The sequence below is a fragment of the Vulpes lagopus genome, chromosome 16 (assembly GCF_018345385.1).
Source record: "Vulpes lagopus strain Blue_001 chromosome 16, ASM1834538v1, whole genome shotgun sequence".
NCBI lineage: Eukaryota > Metazoa > Chordata > Mammalia > Carnivora > Canidae > Vulpes > Vulpes lagopus.
Window position 1 is genome coordinate 32948514 of NC_054839.1, and position 21137 is coordinate 32969650.

Sequence of the window (21137 nt, forward strand, 5' to 3'; positions counted from 1 at the left end):
CAGTTCATTCCCACATAGGACACTCCATTGAGCAGTTAACAGAGGGCAGCTGGCTTTATCAGAGCAAGCAAGAGAAAGAGCAAGTGAGATGGCAGTTTCAATCCCCTTGAACCTAACCCTTGGATGTAACATCACTTTTGTTGCATTCTATTCGTTTAGAAGTGAGTGGCTGGGTCTAGGGAATTATATAAGGGCATGAATACCAGAAGGCAGATCATGGGGGGCCATCTCAGAGATTGCCTACCGCAAACTTATGAAAAGAGGCAAAGATTTTGAGGATAAACCTATTTTCTCATATTTTTCCAAGTGAAAGTACATTAACCTGAAAATTTTTGGTGCTTATTTAAATATCACTAGGTATTTCCTAAAGAAAATAAATACAATTTCAAGGCTTTTGATTATTTGGCAATTTAATAAAAAAATTGAGTTGGTCTAGCTGAATTTTGTATTACCTTCTAATAAATTGCAATTCTCAGTTTGAAAACATTGATTTCTGTAGCTTTTTACAAAATTAATCTAGGGCTATTTGCTATATCTGTGAAGATCATAAAAAGGATGAAAAGAGAAAGGTGCACATTTCTCCTATTTCTTTAAGCATGGAGTTGCCAAGTTAAGAGTTTATTAGCAAAAAAAAAAAAAAAAAGAGTTTGTTAGCAAACCAGTGTATCTCTCTGTTGCCACCAATCAATGTCTGTACATATTTTGGTAAAGAAGTCATGGGTGGCTATTTTAGAAAGCAAATGATTATAAGGAACAAATAGCCTCTGGCTTTGTCTCAGGCTAGCAACCCCCCCCCCCCCAAATTCTTAATCCTCCCAAATCTCATTCCTTTAATCCAACAGATCCAAGGGGTTCTTGATTGTTGCGTTGTTATGCTTTTTATCATTTATCTGATTTATTATCATTTATTCACTCATCTTTGTGGATATATTATACTTGGTGTGTTGTGTAATGCTAACTTCATAAGGAATTTTCATTAAAAAAAGAAATTTTACCCAGATAAGCAAATTTTCCTTACTGCTATTCAATATCTATTAAATGCTTGACAATACACAAGGCATGCATATTGCTTATAAAAACTGTCGCCAAAATATACCTAACGCAGCAGCATGAAATTTGTGGAGGCTCACTGACAGTCAAATTTCTTTGAAGTTTTCTGTTTTAACTTATATATTCATGTGAATCTTGAACTCTAGGATATGTGTTTGTTTTAATATCTAATCAATTGTTTTACATTATTTATGAGTCAAATTACTTTAACTTCCCTTACTCCTTCATCTTAGAATAAAATTTATGTTCCAGGAGGCTGCACCATGATTTTTTCTGGCTCAAACAAAGTACTCTGAGGAATTTTGAGAATCCATGAGACATGTTGTTTTCAGATAATCCTCATAATCACCCTATGAAATAGGCTTTATTTTCCTGATTTAGCAGACGAGGAATAAGAAGCTTCAGAAATTTATGCAAATTGGTAAGTAACAGCATTAGACCTTAAAACCAGGTCTTCACAGCCCATATTGGTCTTACTATATGCTTTTGGCATAATGCTTTTAGGGCTTTACAGAAATGGAAAGAGTTCCAATAATTCTGAAGTATCCACCATAATATTTCCAGGATTCTATACACTTCCAGTGTACTTGTTTGTTTTTGTTTTCATCCTGGAGAAGACATGAGATAACTGGAAATTCAAATGCCTGTTCCTTCAAGAAGGAATTAGGCATCTGAAGATCACCGCTAACCTAAAGTCAGGTTCAAGAGAAGTCTAGAAGACAGTTATGTAGATGAAATATTTGGGCTCCCATGATGTTAATCATATTCTAGGAACCTAGGTAGAATATTTTGTTGGGAACAAGGATAGGTTGAAATAGTGTTACAGCCAGGGACTCTGGATTTCTGTATGGGAACTGACTTCTACTCCCCCAGAATCAAATTATCTGTGAAACCAGAATGCATAGGAATGCTTTAAAAAAGAGAGGGGGGCCATCCCTGGGTAGCTCAGCGGTTTAGCGCCTGCCTTTGGCCCAGGGTGTGATCCTGGGGCCCCGGGATTGAGTCCCACATCAGGCTCCCTGCAGGAGCCTGCTTCTCCCTATGCCTGTGTCTCTGCCCCCCCCCTCTCTGTCTCATGAATAAATAAAATCTTTAAAAAAATAAAATTAAAAAATATAGGGAGAGAGGGTGATCCTACTAAAAGAACTGATTTAACTTACCCTTTCAGCTCCTTGCAGCCCTTGCATTGGTTATAAGGGGTTATAAATTCACTGAATACAGGGGGAGGGGGGGAGTTGGAAATGTGAGAGGAGAATTTCCTTACATCTGATTTTTATATTTGTCCTAATATTCATAAAAAGCAAAATATTTTATTTTCATATTCATACCTTATTCTAAACCCCTCTTCCAAAGGAAGGGCATACAAAGAACTAATTTCATTGTTTTTTCCTCTACTGTCTTCAGCATGTGACTTTTGTCTTCATGGTAGCAAGATAGCTGGTACAATGCTAGATATGAGTTGAAACAGACTCAAGTTGTTTGTTGTCCAAAATGTAGGCAGTAAAATCATGATGTGATGTCCTGCAATGCAGCAGCCATTAAGCTACCATGAAAACAAAAGCCTTATAGAGAACAGCAAAGCAGGGGAAAAAATGAGGCTGGTTCTTGATGACCTAGAGCCTCTGTGTCAGCCCTGCCTGCTTACTCAAGATTTACTGTATATAATGAGCCACTGTTAGTTAGTCTTATTTTGTTACTTATGTATGAATACAATCACTAACTGATATAACCTTAGTTTTTTAAAGTATCTTTCAAGTAACCTGTTACTAGGACTTAGAAAATCTTGTACCTTTTCTCACTTATATCTGTTTTTGAGCAGATGCTCTAGTAATATAGAGGTAAATGCTGTGAACTCTATCAACATCTTACTTTTGAGTTAAAAACCACCCTATGTGCCCTTCAGCAGTCACATTTATCTCCCTTTGATGCTATGGAGTCAATATTTGTGTCTACCCCCTACTTCCAAATTCATATGTTGAAGCCTAATCTCCTATGTGATGGTATTTGAAGGGTAGAGACTTTGGGAAATAGACCATGAGGTTAGAAACCTTAAAAATGGGATTAGTGCCCTTTTAAAAATGGACATGGGAGAGGGGAGGGGCAAGACTGCAGAAGAGTAGGGTCTCCAAGTCACCTGTCCTCAACAAATTACCTAGATAGCCTTCCAATCATCCTGAAAACCTACGAATTCGGCCTGAGATTTAAAGAGAGACCAGCTGGAACGCTCCAGTGAGAAGAGTTCGCGCCTCTATCAAGGTAGGAAGACGGGGAAAAAGAAATAAAGACACAAAAGGCCTCCGAGGGGGAGGGGCCCTGCGAGGAGCCGGGCTGAGGCCGGGGCGAGTGTCCCCAGGACAGGAGAGCCCCGTCCCGGAGGAGCAGGAGCTGCACCGACCTTCCCCGCGGAAAGGCCTCCCGGGGAATTGGAGCAGGATCCCCAGAAAGGCGGGGATGCCCTCGGGCTCCCTGGGGCAGTAACAGAGGAACTGCGCCCCGGGAGATGCGCCGAGCTCCCTAAGGGCTGCAGCGCTCGGCGGGACCCGGAGCAGCTCGGAGGGGCTCGGGCGGCGGCTCCGCGGAGGGGGCTGCGGGGCTCCGGGAACAGCTCAGCGGCGGCGGCTCGGGCGGAGGAAGAAGCTCCGCGGAGGGGGCGGCGCGGCTCCGGGAACAGCTCGGAGGGGCTCGGGCAGCGGCTCCGCGGAGGGGGCTGCGGGGCTCCGGGAACAGCTCGGAGGGGCTCGGGCGGCGGCTCCGTGGAGGGGGCTGCGCGGCTCTGGAGCAGCTCAGCGGCGGCGGCTCGCGCAGAGGAAGAAGCTCCGCGCGGAGGGGGCTGCGCGGCTCCGGGAACAGCTCGGAGGGGCTCGGGCGGTGGCTCCGCGGAGAGGGCTGCGGGGCGGGAGCGCGAATCCAACAGCGCAGGCCCCGGAGCACAGGGCGCCGGGACACAGCCCAGGATCCGGCCTCCCCCCGGGACAGGCAGAGGCCGGGAGGGCCCAGGACAGCGAGGACGCTCCTGCTTGGAACTGAGCAGATCAGCGGCCCCGCCCGGGAGCCCACAGGCCCTGCAGACGGAGAGCCCCGGAGCTACTGCGGGGGCTGACTCCAGGGTCCCAGAGCTGCCCCCGCCACTGTGGCTTCCTCCCGGGGCCTCACGGGGTGAACAACCCCCACCTGAGCCCTGCACCAGGCAGGGGCAGAGCAGCTCCCCCAAGTGCTAACACCTGAGAATCAGCACAGCAGGCCCCTCCCCCAGAAGACCAGCGAGACGGACCAGTTCCAGAGGAAGTCAAGGGACTTAAAGTACACAGAATTGGAAGATACTCCCCCGTGGTTTTTTTTGTTTTGTTTTTTTGCTTTTGTTTTTGTTTTGTTTTGTGCTTTTTTTTTCTTTCTTTCTTCTTGATTTCTGATTGCTTCCCCCACCCCACCCCACCCCACCCGTTTTTTTCTCCTTTCTTTCTTTTTCTTTCTCTTTTTCTTCTCTTTTTCCCCTTTTCTTTCTTCTTTCTCTTTTTTCTTTTTCTCTTTTCTTTCCTTCTCTCTCTTTTTCTCCTTTTCCCAATACAACTTGTTTTTGGCCACTCTGCACTGAGCAAAATGACTAGAAGGAAAACCTCACCTCAAAAAAAAAAGAATCAGAAACAGCCCTCTCTCCCACAGAGTTACAAAATATGGATTACAATTCAATGTCAGAAAGCCAATTCAGAAGCACTATTATACAGCTACTGGTGGCTCTAGAAAAAACCGTAAAGGACTCAAGAGAATTCATGACTGCAGAATTTAGATCCAATCAGGCAGGAATTAAAAATCAATTAAATGAGATGCAATCCAAGCTAGAAGTCCTAACGACGAGGCTTAACGAGGTGGAAGAAAGACTGAGTGACATAGAAGACAAGTTGATGGCAAAGAGGGAAACTGAGGAAAAAAGAGACAAACAATGAAAAGACCATGAGGATAGATTAAGGGAAATAAATGACAGCCTGAGGAAGAAAAACCTACGTTTAATTGGGGTTCCCGAGGGCGCGGAAAGTGACAGAGGGCCAGAATATGTATTTGAACAAATCCTAGCTGAAAACTTTCCTAATCTGGGAAGGGAAACAGGCATTCAGATCAGGAAATAGAGAGATCCTCCCCTAAAATCAACAAAAACCGTTCAACACCTCGACATTTAATAGTGAAGCTTGCAAATTCCAAAGATAAGGAGAAGATCCTTAAAGCAGCAAGAGAAAAAAAGTCCCTGACTTTTATGGAGAGGAATATTAGGGTAACAGCAGACCTCTCCACAGAGACCTGGCAGGCCAGAAAGGGCTGGCAGGATATATTCAGGGTCCTAAATGAAAAGAACATGCAACCAAGAATACTTTATCCAGCAAGGCTTTCATTCAAAATGGAAGGAGAGCTAAAGAGCTTCCAAGACAGGCAGGAACTGAAAGAATATGTAACTTCCAAACCAGCTCTGCAAGAAATTTTAAGGGGGATTCTTAAAATTCCCCTTTAAGACGAAGTTCAGTGGAATAATCCACAAAAACAAGGACTGAATAGATATGATGACACTAAACTCATATCTCTCAATAGTAACTCTGAACGTGAATGGGCTTAATGACCCCATCAAAAGACGCAGGGTTTCAGACTGCATAAAAAAAACAGGACCCATCTATTTGCTGTCTACAAGAGACTCATTTTAGACAGAAGGACACCTACAACCTGAAAATAAAAGGTTGGAGAACCATTTACCATTCAAATGGTCCTCAAAAGAAAGCAGGGGTTGCCATCCTTATATCAGATAAATTAAAATTTACCCCGAAGACTATAGTGAGAGATGAAGAGGGACACTATCTCATACTCAAAGGATCTATCCAACAAGAGGACTTAACAATGCTCAATATATATGCCCCGAATGTAGGAGCTGCCAAATATTTAAACCAATTAATAACCAAACTGAAGAAATACTTTGATAATAATACACTTATGCTTGGTGACTTCAATCTAGCTCTCTCTATACTAGATAGGTCTTCTAAGCACAACATATCCAAAGAAACGAGAGCTTTAAATGATACACTGGACCAGATGGATTTCACAGATATCTACAGAACTTTACATCCAAACTCAACTGAATACACATTCTTCTCAAGTGCACATGGAACTTTCTCCAGAATAGACCACGTACTGGGTCACAAATCGGGTCTGAACCGATACCAAAAGATCGGGATAGTCCCCTGTATATTCTCAGACCATAATGCCTTGAAATTGGACTTAATCACAACAAGAAGTTTGGAAGGACCACAAACACGTGGAGGTTAAGGACCATCCTGCTAAAAGATGAAAAGGTCAACCAGGAAATTAAGGAAGAATTAAAAAGATTCATGGAAACTAATGAGAATGAAGATACAACCGTTCAAAATCTTTGGGATGCAGCAAAAGCAGTCCTGAGGGGGAAATACATCGCAATACAAGCATCCATTCAAAAACTGGAAAGAACTCAAATTCAAAAGCTCACCTTACACATAAAGGAACTAGAGAAAAAGCAACAAATAGACCCCACCCCCAGCAGAAGAAAACAGTTAATTAAAATTCGAGCAGAACTCAATGATATCGAGACCAAAAGAACTGTGGAACAGATCAACAGAACCAGGAGTTGGTTCTTTGAAAGAATTGATAAGATAGATAAACCATTAGCCAACCTTATTATAAAGATGAGAGAGAAGACTCAAATTAATAAAATCATGAATGAGAAAGGAGAGATCACTACCAACACCAAGGAAATACAAACGATTTTAAAAACATATTATGAACAGCTGTACGCCAAAAAATTAGGAAATCTAGAAGAAATGGACGGATTCCTGGAAAGCCACAAACTACCAAAACTGGAGCCGGAAGAAATAGAAAACCTGAACAGGCCAATAACCAGGGAGGAAATTGAAGCAGTCATCAAAAACCTCCCAAGACACAAGAGTCCAGGGCCAGATGGCTTCCCAGGGGAATTCTATCAAACGTTTAAAGAAGAAATCATACCTATTCTCCTAAATCTGTTTGGAAAGATAGAAAGAGATGGAGTACTTCCAAATTCGTTCTATGAGGCCAGCATCACCTTAATTCCAAAACCAGACAAAGACCCCACCAAAAAGGAGAATTACAGACCAATATCCCTGATGAACATGGATGGAAAAATTCTCAACAAGATACTAGCCAATAGGATCCAACAACACATTAAGAAAATTATTCACCATGACCAAGTAGGACTTATGCCCGGGATGCAAGGCTGGTTCAACACTCGTAAAACCATCAATGTGATTCATCATATCAGCAAGAGAAAAACCAAAAACCATATGATCCTCTCATTAGATGCAGAGAAAGCGTTTGACAAAATACAGCATCCATTCCTTATCAAAACCCTTTAGAGTGTTAGGATAGAGGGAACATTCTTCGACATCTTAAAAGCCATTTACGAAAAGCCCACAGCAAATATCATTCTCAATAGGGAAGCACTGGGAGCCTTTCCCCTAAGATCAGGAACAAGACAGAGATGTCCACTCTCACCACTATTGTTCAACATAGTTCTGGAAGTCCTCGCCTCAGCAATCAGACAACAAAAAGACATTAAAGCCATTCAAATTGGCAAAGAAGAAGTCAAACTCTCCCTCTTCGCCGATGACATGATACTCTACATAGAAAACCCAAAAGCCTCCACCCCAAGATTGCTAGAACTCATACAGCAATTTGGCAGCGTGGCAAGATACAAAATCAATGCCCAGAAATCAATGGCATTTCTATACACTAACAATGAGACTGAAGAAAGAGAAATTAAGGAGTCAATCCCATTTACAATTGCACCCAAAAGCATAAGATACCGAGGAATAAACCTAACCAAAGAGGTGAAGGATCTATACCCTAAAAATAGAACACTTCTGAAAGAAATTGAGGAAGACACAACGAGATGGAAAAATATTCCATGCTCATGGATTGGCAGAATTAATATTGTGAAAATGTCAATGTTACCCAGGGCAATTTACACATTTAATGCAATCCCTATCAAAATACCATGGACTTTCTTCAGAGAGTTACAACAAATTATTTTAAGATTTCTGTGGAATCAGAAAAGACCCCGAATAGCCAGGGGAATTTTAAAAAAGAAAACCATAGCTGGGGGCATCACAATGCCAGATTTCAGGTTGTACTACAAAGCTGTGGTCATCAAGACAGTGTGGTACTGGCACAAAAACAGACACATAGATCAATGGAACAGAATAGAGAACCCAGAAGTGGACCCTGAAATGTATGGTCATTTAATATTCGATAAAGGAGGAAAGACTATCCATTGGAAGAAAGACAGCCTCTTCAATAAATGGTGCTGGGAAAATTGGACATCCACATGCAGAAGAATGAAACTGGACCACTCTCTTTCACCATACACAAAGATAAACTCAAAATGGATGAGAGATCTAAATGTGAGACAAGAGTCCATCAAAATCATAGAAGAGAACACAGGCAACACCCTTTTTGAACTTGGCCACAGTAATTTCTTGCAAGATACATCCACAAAGGCAAAAGAAACAAAAGCAAAAATGAACTATTGGGACTTCATCAAGATAAGAAGCTTTTGCACAGCAAAGGATACAGTCAACAAAACTAAAAGACAACCTACAGAATGGGAGAAGATATTTGCAAATGACATATCAGATAAAGGGCTAGTTTCCAAAATCTATAAAGAACTTATTAAACTCAACACCAAAGAAACAAACAATCCAATCATGAAATGGGCAAAAGACATGAAGAGAAATCTCACAGAGGAAGACATGGACATGGCCAACATGCACATGAGAAAATGCTCTGCATCACTTGCCATCAGGGAAATACAAATCAAAACCACAATGAGATACCACCTCACACCAGAGAGAATGGGGAAAATTAACAAGGCAGGAAACCACAAATGTTGGAGAGGATGCGGAGAAACGGGAACCCTCTTACACTGTTGGTGGGAATGTGAACTGGTGCAGCCACTCTGGAAAACTCTGTGGAGGTTCCTCAAAGAATTAAGAATAGACCTGCCCTACGACCCAGCAATTGCACTGTTGGGGATTTACCCCAAAGATTCAGATGCAATGAAACGTCGGGACACCTGCACCCCGATGTTTCTAGCAGCAATGGCCACAATAGCCAAACTGTGGAAGGAGCCTCGGTGTCCATCGAAAGATGAATGGATAAAGAAGCTGTGGTTTATGTATACAATGGAATATTACTCAGCCATTAGAAACGACAAATACCCACCATTTGCTTCAACGTGGATGGAACTGGAGGGTATTATGCTGAGTGAAATAAGTCAATCGGAGAAGGACAAACAGTGTATGTTCTCATTCATTTGGGGAATATAAATAATAGTGAAAGGGAATATAAGGTAAGGGAAAAGAAATGTTGGGAAATATCAGGAAGGGAGACAGAACATAAAGACTCCTAACTCGGGGAAACGAACTAGGGGTGGTGGAAGGGGAGGAGGGCGGGTGTTGGAGGGGAATGGGTGACGGACACTGAGGTGGACACTTGACGGGATGAGCACTGGGTATTTTTCTGTATGTTGGTAAATTGAACACCAATAAAAATTAATTAAAAAAAAATAAAAATGGACATGGGAGAGATTATTTTTTCTTGGCCATGTGAAGATTCAGAGAGAAGGTGACTGTGTACAGGCCAGGAAGTAGCCTTTCACCAGAAAGTAGTCTTTTGGCACCTTGGTCTTGGACTTGCCAGCTCCCGAAACTGTGAGAAATAAAGGTTTGTTGTTTAAGCCACTAGTCTATAGTATTTTTTTTTTGGCAGCATGAACTGACCAGTGTAAGAGATAACCATTATCCTGGTCTGGAATAACCATTCACCTATTGTATATCTTCAAACCCATATCTTTAAAATATATCTTTATTAAAAAAATAAGACTATATCTTTAAAATATGGTTTTCTCCTTGTTTTAGATGTAATGGGAACAAGTTTCAGTGACTTGCATTTTTTCTTAACATTGTTTGTGTGATTGGTCCATGTGAACAAACACAGCATTCCACATAAGTAAAGCATGCAGTTGGCATTTACTTTTCAGTCCTATATAGTATTCCATGAAACATGTAACTTTCATGCCATTTCTTTACATTATTTCTCATAGTATGTAGCAGTTCATTTATTTACATTTCTATGCAATATTCCACATAATGTGTAGCTATAGTTCATTTGTTCCCTTTTTGCTGTACAGTATTCTGTATGTGAACTTTCAATAATGGATTCTACTTTCCATGGACATTTTATTTGTTGGCAGTTTAGAGCTGTTATGAATGGTGCTGCCAGGAAGATCATTGTATGTTCTGGTGCTTGGTGGTACGAGTTTCTCTGGGGCATATGCTGAAAAGTAGAATTGTTAGGTCACAGGGATACATATTTCTAATTTTACTAGAAAATCCCAAACTGTTTATCAATTTATTGTTCTACCCTTTCTATATGAGAATTGTTTAACATTATTTTATTATTTTTTATAATGAATATTTATTATACTTACTACAAGAAAAACATTTAAGATTTCAAAACATAATGGAAATATACTGTCATTTAGATATGTATATATATACATATAGAATGAATATATATAATTAACCTCTATATAAATTAAATTTATAAATATAAATTTATAAATATATAAATAAATTAATCCTCTAAGAATTAATTGGTGATTGTGACTTTAAAATACACTTACAACTTAGCAAACAAATGGAAAACAATTTCCCCTTTCCCAAGTCAAATATTCACTTTGTGTACCTGATATGATGCTTACATGAAGTACAGAGTACTTACCAGGAAGTCCCAGATAAGTAACTTAGACAAGAAGAAAGATGTGAATTCCATTATCCGATTTGGGGATAGTGAAGAAATTTATTTCCCTTTTTTTTTTTCTGTAATAAAAACTGTTATGTGGCAACTGTAGAGAATTCTTGAATTGTAAGATAAATGGCTGTGATTTTTATAGAGTGTTGGTATTTAAACAGAAGCCTGAGCTATCAGAAGGCTTAAGAAAATAAAGGTCTTGTTCTCTCTGGAGATCACAGTCTCATTTTGGGAAATGATCTCTTTCTGAAATGTACACTGCTTTCCTGGTGTTCTGACTGTACTGCCAGACTAGTGAGGTGTCCTGGAAACTTCACAGCAGCAAAAACAATGTGTATCAAAAAGGCATGACACAATTGGGAGGAATAATATTAGCCTCAGGAAATATCTTTTTAACTTGTGACCTAATCCATATAAAAATAAATTGACTTAGATATGCTCACTTATAATACAAAAGAGAACATTCCTTTAAACATTCTTACTATGTTTAAAATTTGAACACATTTATTATGAAGACCAGTTGACTACATTTTAAAAATTATATATCCTATTAGGGAACTAGTTATTATAACTCCAAATAAATAAAAAGATGTTTAAATATATTCATTTTTTACTTATGCTACTATCTAATATAATTAAGTGGTAGAAATATACATGTAATAGAAATTTCAGAAGGTTGGCAAAAGTTGAAGTAAATATTAGTTTGAATTTTCTTTAACAGTACAAAATACTATTTCACCCACAAAATTTATTAAAACTAGAGCAATATAAGTGAACTTTAAGTCTCTGCTGAGTACCTCATGATATAACAATTTAAAGTCTGGTTCCAAATGTTTATTTTGATATTAGATTTTAAGACTTTCACAGCTGAAAAATATTTTCACAAAGATAAATCTAAATGATTCTGTCTACCAAAAAATAAAATGTATTTTTCAATTTCATCCCCAGTTTTCTAAAGCATTTGTTGAAAATAAGGTAATAAATATCCATTTTTCCCTATAGTATCTGCTAGGTTTAATATATTTTAGTATTTTTAAAAAAGATTTATTTATTTGGAGAGGGAGAGGAAGAGGGAGAGGGGAGGAGAGAATCCCAAGCAGACTCCCCACTTAGCAGGGAGCCTGACACAGGGATCAAAGTCATTACCCTGAGATCATGACCTGAGCTGAAATCAAGCAAGAGTCAAGACACTCAACTGATTGAGCCACTCAGGTGCCCCTATATTTTAGTATATTTAACTAAAGTAGATATATACTTTATTGATAGTCTTTATTTGGAAACTCTCTTAAAACAGTTTAGAAAGGACTGTTTTCAAGTTTTTCAGTTGTGCAAATAAGAATTTTTTTCTGATGGCTTATTTGTATTATTTTCAATGATAAAAGTCCCACAAAATATGGAAATATTTTTAAACATCAGTTTCTAAAATACTCTTTTCATACCATGAACTTTCTAAAACAAAAGCCTTATCCTTTAATTGATAAGTAACCATGTCCAGTACTTGGCTGTGAGCTAGCCATTGAATCTCTGGATTCTTTAAAAGATTTGTGTATGTTTACTCCCATGCCATTAAATATTTTAACATTCCTCCATACTTGAAGAAATCCCCTTCTGCAATGGGAAGCTGAGACCAGACCCTAAAGCAAGGGCTCCACTGTGGCCCAGCTCCAAGGTATATTATTCATACTATATTGCAAGTCGTAGGCGCTGTGCTTCAAGAGCCCTGATTGACATCTTGTAGCAGTTTATTGAGTTTATTTGCTGCTGGTTTCAACTCTTGGCTGGAACAGCTGCTCTATGAATGATGCAGTGAATGAATTTCACAGGCAGACTCTGAGTTCTTAATGCAAATTCCTATCTCCAGTCCAGTGGCAGGCAACTACCTTTAGTTTAGTGCTTCACACAAAAATGATAGTTCTTTGTGCCTATTATTACTAAACCACACATAATGAATACCATAAGCTGAGATACACCATAATCTATAGTTTCATTCAAAAGAACAAATCTTTTGCTATGTGATGTGCAACTTGTTCCTCCAGTCTGTGGCAATATCTTCTATCTTCTTGCAGTGTTTGCAGAAAAAGAAATAATCTTCGCCCATGTTTTAGACTGTGTCTCTGTTCTTATTCAAGTCATTGCCATCCATTTACTATACAGGAAGGAGTTTCCTCATTGGTGCATGGCACTGGGCTTCTGCAAAGTTAGTGAAAGAACCTAGAGATTTTTAAACATATGCCATGAGGTTTAATAAAGAAATTTGATAAAATACTGCGCTGTGAATAACATGACTTGGAACATAACATTTTGAAGAGATATTTGTCTTTGTCTTGGAAGTTCATTTTTTAATATGTTGCTAATGTGATAGCTTTATACTCTCATTAATATTTTCAGGCACAGAATGCACTTGGGATTATTCTCAAATATGTGTACACACACATACTCCAAATATTCTTCTTGATTATTTTGAATAATCCGATGGTTATTGCTTCCAGTAATGTGGTTGGTGAAGATCTTATAGAGGAGTGGGAGATTCAGTTCTGCCACTTAATTATTTGCTTGAGTGTAGGTGATTAATATTAGCTGCAAGCTGTAGTTTGACAGGTGGCTTTAAAACATTCTTGCAGTCTTGTGTGGTTTATCTTCCTTTAGTTTCACCAAAATTAAATGATATAATATGAATCCACTTAACTGGTCCCAAGAAAACTACAAGTAGTTGTAATATAGTCAAAGAGAAAAGATGAAGATATTATTACTAACCCTCTAAGTCTAAAACTCTCTGCTTTTCTTTGTTTTGACCTTTGACTATATATCTCTAGTACCTAATTCACTTCCAGTGAGAATCATACTGTATATATTGTCTTATAATTTTTTTCTTAAAATTTTATACATATTTAGTATAACATTTTCTATAAGTTATTCTTCCTATAAACCTGTCTCCACTTATATAATTTTTAAAGCAACTGTCTTCATTCTTGCTATCTTGTATGAGTGCAGATCAATTCACTAGACTCCCCAAGAATCTGGTTTATTTTTTGTGCCTAGGCCCTAACTCATAGAAAGGCATACAGAGGCCATAGCATGACAGATTAGCAACAGTTTGTTTGTTTGTTTCTTTCCTTTTTTTTAAAAAAGATTTTATTTATTTATTCATGAGAGACGCAGAGAGAGAGAGAGGCAGAGACACAGGCAGAGGGAGAAGCAGGCTCCATGCAGGGAGCCCGATGTGGGACTCGATCCCAGGTCTCCAGGATCACACCCTGGGCTGCAGGTGACACTAAACTGCTGTGCCACCAGGGCTGCCCTAGCAACAGTTTCTTTATTGAAAACACAAACATTTTATTAATCTTTGTACATTCTATGACATGCGGCCACCCACCCATGATTATGAAATACCTTGTAATCCAATAAAATATACATTTAAAAAATTATTTATTTATTCATGAGAGACACAGAGAGAGAGGCAGAACACAGGCAAAGGAGGGGGAAGCAGGCTCCTCGCAGGGACCCTAATGTGGGACCATATCCCAGGACCAGGGATCACGCCCTGAGCCTAAGGCAGACACTCAACTACTGAGCCACCCAGGTGTCCCAAATATACATTTAATCCAGGTAATTTGGGTGAAATTTAGCTGATGTTTTAGAGCAATCAGGCTGTAGTGCCTTCCTCACTCAGCTCCCTTAGAAAAGTTTTGGAGTTACTTTCTAAAGTCATTGCATAAAATCTTGGATTGACATGAGAAAGATGTAAATGCCTTAGTAAATGATGAGAACAAACACAGTCTGAACAGTATTTACTGGTGTATGTAATGACAAGCAATGAACTAATTGTAATAGTGCTGGAGTAGTTACAGTGATTGACAAATTCATGTCAGGCTGTTCCAAAGATTTGATTGTTTAGATGGAAAATTTTACCTGCAGTATACATGCAAAATATCTCTATTTCCAAAGTCAACTAATTTTTTGGAAGACTAGAGACAAGATGAGGACCATAGTTACCATGAGAACAAAGTTAAATGGGGATAGCAAGCAGTAGTTGAAGGAGAATGTTTTATGACTGAAGAACTTGACTTTTTTTTTTTTAATAATCACTTACCTTATAAAAGTATGTGTTTTTTTTTCTGCAAAAGGGAAGCTCTAATATTTCCCAATTGTAAACATGCACAAGAACTAAAAATGACTTTAAGGTATTTTATAAATACAGAGTACTATCTAATTGGTGATGATATATTCTGGTTTAAATATGTAATTATTTTTTAAAGATTTTTTATTTTGAGAGAGAAAGAAGAGGGAGAAGGTAGAGAGAATTTCCAGCAAATCCCCACTGAATGCAGAGCCCTATACAGGGCTTGATCCGACAACCCTGAGATCATGACCTGAGCCCAAACCTGAGAGTCTGAGAGTCAGACTCTCAACTGGCTGAGCCACCCAGATGACCCTTGAATATGTAATTCTTGATGGAGTGACATGAAACAACTATATTCTCCTTAAGCACAATATCTGAGAGAAAAGATAAGGAATAATATGCATCCTTCAACTTGTTGGAGAATTTGAACTAAGTTTGCATTCCCCGGATTGCCTGAACGAGCATGCCAAAAAAACCCCAAAGCAAACAAATTACAATTTAGGGAAACCCAATTATTCCCAATTCTGGTTGATCATTTTTACAATCATGAAAAGGTCACTGAAAATCCTCTGCCATTGAATGCTTAGCTGTCTAACGTGAAGACACTGGTGGCAGAGAGTCATAAACTGTTAAATACTTATACCCAAGGTCAAATTGTCTTCTCTCATAAAACTTATTAAAACAGTCAAATTCCATTTATAGCAATAACTGTCTTTGCTTTACCAACACTGTCAGAAAAATGAAGATGTTTGAATCTGATAAGGAAGTGAAATTTGGTAGGATGATGGAAAGGGAGAAATGCTTTTCTTTAACTCCTCTCTAGAAGGAAACTCTAGGTAAAACCATGTTCTTCTGCTTCCTCCTTTTACCCATATTTTTATATTGAGTAAGCTCTGACCTCCCTACCTTCCATCTTGCCAAATATTTGGGGCCAGAATGAGGAACCTAATGAAATTCCCCAACCTAGAAGAGCCTCTACTAAAGATGGCATCACTAATGAACTTCTGGATTTCTCTTAATAATAGTAGTATGCTTATAGCAAGAAGATGTATTCCATGTTGAATTAAGACATTCTGACAGTCACCTCCTTTTGCCTCTTTAAATGCTTTACATGAGCAATCATCTCTCAAAAGTGATTTGAAACCTAGCTCATGTTGGTGGGGTCCACATGCTTGAAAGTATGTAATGTGATCAAGATGGAGAAAATTTCACTTAGCAGATTGTTTGCAGTGTGAGTGTGTAAGTGACTGGAAGGGATGTTTTGATGAGTAGCCTACAGCAAGTAGATGAAGTAACAAGTTAGTCACTGCTAATACTAGGTTTTTATTCAAATTTGGGGTAATGAATGTGTTACTGCTTGTGATCTCGGAAAGCCTGAGCACTGGATCAGGAAAGATTCTGAAAAAAAAAAAAACAAACCTCTTGTTGATCATAAAAGCAGTGATATCTGGGGAAAGAGATGTTGGATTAAGAAATTTGGTTCTACTATATGTTGGCAAGTTGAATTTAAATTAAAAAAAAGAATTTTTGTTCTATAAAGTAAATGATGTAAAACCTTCCTAGTTCTTCCATTTAATCTTAGGGAACTGTCTGCATTGTTCCTTACTACTTTTGGTGACAGTTGGTAATTTCTGGGGCTTTTGAAGAACTTTGAAGCACTGTGGATAGTGTTCAAGGAGAAACAAATAGAAATGTGTGAAGAAAACCCCATAGAGGGAGCAGTAAGAAGTGTCACAGAAATAAGACAGCAAGTTGGGGTGGGGGTCAAGGAACTTGGACACCCAGCAGTAGGAGAAAACTTCTGGTTTCTTTTTCCTAGACACTTGCCCATCATTCTACTTCTCAGTTTCTCCATCTGCTGACATTTTGAAAACCAAAGCCAAAAGAAATATCACAGCAACAGCTCCAAGGCATAAGACTGTTTCAAACCAAAATTGATTTTTCACATCTTTAATCAAGTAGGAATGGCATGTTGTGAATATTTCTGGGGAGTAAATTTACAAGTGCTTTAAGATTAGCCTAAGTTAGGTATTTTGTGGAGGTTTGGTTTCATTTTGATCCTTGGTCAAAGCAGAATAAAACAGCACTGTATGCAATTTATAGCCAAAATGAAGCATAGAACATAGCACACATTCATCTTAAAGTCTTTTATTAAAATTCCTACTGTTTGGTCCAAATCTGTAACCAGATCTTACATGTGGAATTTGCCATTACATAGAAGAAGAGAAAATAAAAGCTCTGAAAAACAAACAAAAAACCAGGAGGAAAAAGAAGGATGCTATTATTTTCTTTCCACAAAAAAAGCTGTGGTATGATGAAACTGATTTCAGATGAAAACTATGAGAAAAGGTTTCTTGGATTGTTCCATGTTTGTCTTGTATCCTTCAGTGATCCCATCACGCATGGGTGAGCATTTCCCTTACATTGGACTGGGCTCTGCTGTATCACCAGTGGTGACGTCTCTGTAGGCATTTCCTAGCAGTTAATGACTGGTTAGCTTAAGGGCCCTGGGCTTTGCCTCAGGCTCTTAACTAGCATCTCGTTAACTGGCAGGAAATGTGTTTCCTTTCTGTTGCTTAATTTTATATATTCTTAATAGAACAGAAAGTACCTTGACTGAGGTAGACAACGTTACACTTTCAGCTTCTCATTTGTAAATAACCCTGTTATGAGTAATAGGAAGTGATCCAGCTGGTTGTAAAAAGACACACGCTTAATGGGCAAGTCCTGGTGGACTAATGGTTTTGCTTGAAAAAACATCACACCTGCAGGACACATTGCTCCGGTTTTGTTCCAAACATAATGAGTCTGCGTTCAAGCAGAGATGCACAGGAATCTCTCTGGGAGTTATAAACCTTGAAATATACAAGAGAAAAATTTTAAAAAACAAATCTAGTTCATTTTTCTCTCTAGAGACTAACATTATACTATCTGAGCATCACTCTTTCCAAAGGCTCAGTAACTTCCAGATGTAGGGTAGAGCCACTTTTATATACAATGTAATGCCTCTTTAAAATTTTATACCTGGTCCATACAACTTATGAATGAATATATTGTGGGAACATGGCCACCATTAGCTTTGGTGCCCACTCTGCCCTGCATTTTTCTGACACAAGAATAGTAGAATATCTGATACAGTACTTCATGATATTTACTTCATCAAAATTTGTTTCGTATTTAACTTGATGGCCTAATGTCATATGCTTTACTGTAGCTGAACAAACATTTATGGGGTACTCACTAAAGTGCTAGATTTATTCCATATGCCTGTAAGGCTATGCCAACCTTACCATTTATCTCCTGGATATAACTTGGTATCTGGCTTTGACTACGATAGTACTATTGCTAAGGTTATGTGTTCTGATGTCAGAGTGGTAGACTCTCTAGCTCAGTAATTTGGCTAAGTTCCTTATCCTTTTGATGCCTCAATTTCTCCATTTGTATGTCTTGAATAGCAGTATGTACCTCTAGATTGTGTGAGTCTCAAATGGAAAAACCCATGCTAAGTGCCTGATATATTTGCTGGCTTATTCATAGCATCAGAAATGCTAAGTTTATTATTTGTAGTAGATGCTTAATATATTAGGATTCTACAGAGAAACAATAGGTGTGTGTGTGTGTGCATGTGTATACATACACGCACGCAAATCTGACTGAGCAGGCTAACAGGTTAGAGACTCAGGGAGGAGTTGAAATTCAAGACCAAAGACAGTCTTATGGCAAAATGCCATAAGAAGGTTTGTCTTTGGTCCATATGGCCTTCAACTGATTAGAGGAGGCCCATCCATATTATTGATTAAAGGGGGGTGTACCCTGCTTTACTCAAAGTCCACTGACTGAAATGTTAATCTCATTCCAAATAATATTCACAGAAACATCCAGAAAAATGTTTGACCAGAAGTCTGGACACTGTGGCCTGGCCAAGTTGTCATAAAATTAATCATCACATTTAATTATTTCAATAAAATTACTGAGTTTCTTAGGTAGTGTCACAGAATACAGGGCTTCCTTGGACATATCCTATTTCCTAGTACCACTGGGAATGTGAGAAATATGGATCTCCTTTGACTTAACACTTCAGAAGTTCCTGTACATCTAAATCCCAATCTTTTGACGTATGTCCTCTTACTTTCTATAATGAAGGATGGGTTCTTGGTTGTAGATGTCTGTCTTTTTGCATTGCCTTCCCTCTGTGTATAGCTGAGTGTCCAAATTTCCTGTTTTTTATGAGGATACCAATTATAGTAGGTTAGAACCCATCATAATGTTTAACTTGATCACCTCTATAAAGATCCTGTTTGCAAAAATGCTCACATTTTGAGGCACTGGGGATTAGGACTTCAACATATGAATCTGGTAGGGGTAATGCAATTTAATGCATGACAGTTCTAAAAAATAAGAGTCTATTTATTCAAAACAAAATTTGTAGCTCATTTACTTACCAACTTAGCTGCTTCCAAACAAATAACTATGTGGCCAGAATAATTTGGTATCATACTTGACACATAAAGGTTCAATGGTACATTTGAATAAATATATGAAGCAATTTACTCAAATATAGTAAGTGAAAAAACTAAAAGTCAATATCAATAATATAAAGCAAGAATATATGAGGTCAGTTGATAAGTAGAGAGAAAAATTATAGCTTTTTCTAACCTGAAACTATTAGCATAATTTAAAGGACATTATATATATGCCCACATTTGGAGTAGTGCTAAATGGTTTGACCACAATTTTATTTTTAATTCAGTCAGCCATTTTGAAACAAAATGCTAATGGAAAAACATTTCACATGGTTATGAATTCCACAGTTTCTTTGTAAACTTTAAAGAAAGAACTTTTCTACGAGAGTAGAAGCCACTGATTCGAAAGGTATCCTGGAGTTTCCTATCATGGAAGAAGTTGAAGTTAAGCCAAAGACCATCCTGTTAAGATAGGACATATACTCAGTGTGAAGCACAGAACAAACAACAGGGCAGGCTAGATGTTGCAAGAGGAGTAATCAGTGATTACATGAAGCACAAAATGGATTTCATGACCTCCTAAAGATTCCTTGAAAATCAACTTAGTGGCCATATCAAATGCAGTACAGTTTTATACTGTCATTTTACACTGTTTACGTGAGTGTGCTTTTTCACATTTATAAGGTCATGCTGAGATTATGAGGACACTGGAAGAATTGTACATACTACTCACTTTGATGTGGACCTGTATTAATGACCTCTTCAAGGATATATACTGAATGGCATGGAACTTGGGAGAGTCTTTATCTTGTTCTTTTTGGGGGTGTTTCTGTTTGTTCACTGTCATTTGAAGATGAATTTTCTATTCCTGGTTGCACCCATACCCTTTTGCTAAAAATGTTTTTTAAAAATATCTTTAAAGTAAAAAAAAATATTTAAAGTATCATTCAAATGCAAAGGCTAAGAATGATAGCTATAAGCAGCACTTTTGAGCACCATAGAATTAAAACTTCATCTGCAACTGTGCCCAAATATTTTCAAAAAAGTTCTTTATGATGTATCAAATATAGGGCAATACCCAAATTTGTCCATATTTCATCTCTGTATTTAACAATCTTCTGGTGCACAACTGTCGTCGTTGGAGTTTCTGGGTCTTCCCAAATCTATGTTCACCTTGTCCCTTTGTATACCTTTATCTCCTCTCTGAGGCTGATCAAGGTTACTTGTATGAGGGATGCTATTATATACAGGTGGTTCCAGACTTCCTCCAGAGCTTCCTCCTTTCTTGTTGTACATTGCTCCATCTTTATTTTTCCCAGGATTGGTCTCTATATTTGTGTGGTGTACCTTTTTCTTGCTTTCCTTCTGATTTCTTACCAATGGTTTTGTCTCCTGGAGGCTAGGCTGGCCTCTTTCTCTGCAACAAGGAATCTTTGGAAGCATAGGACAAGAAAAAAACCCTATTGGGTTCAGCCCAGAGTCCATGACATTTGTCTGCTGATTTCATGATCCAAGTTCCTATTAGGCCCTGCCCGTCACAATATGTGGGTAGTCCTGGCCAAATACCATACATGATTTCTCCATTTCTTCTGAGGAAACAAAAAGGCTCATAAAAGCAGAGCATTACATAATTGTTATAAACATTAATG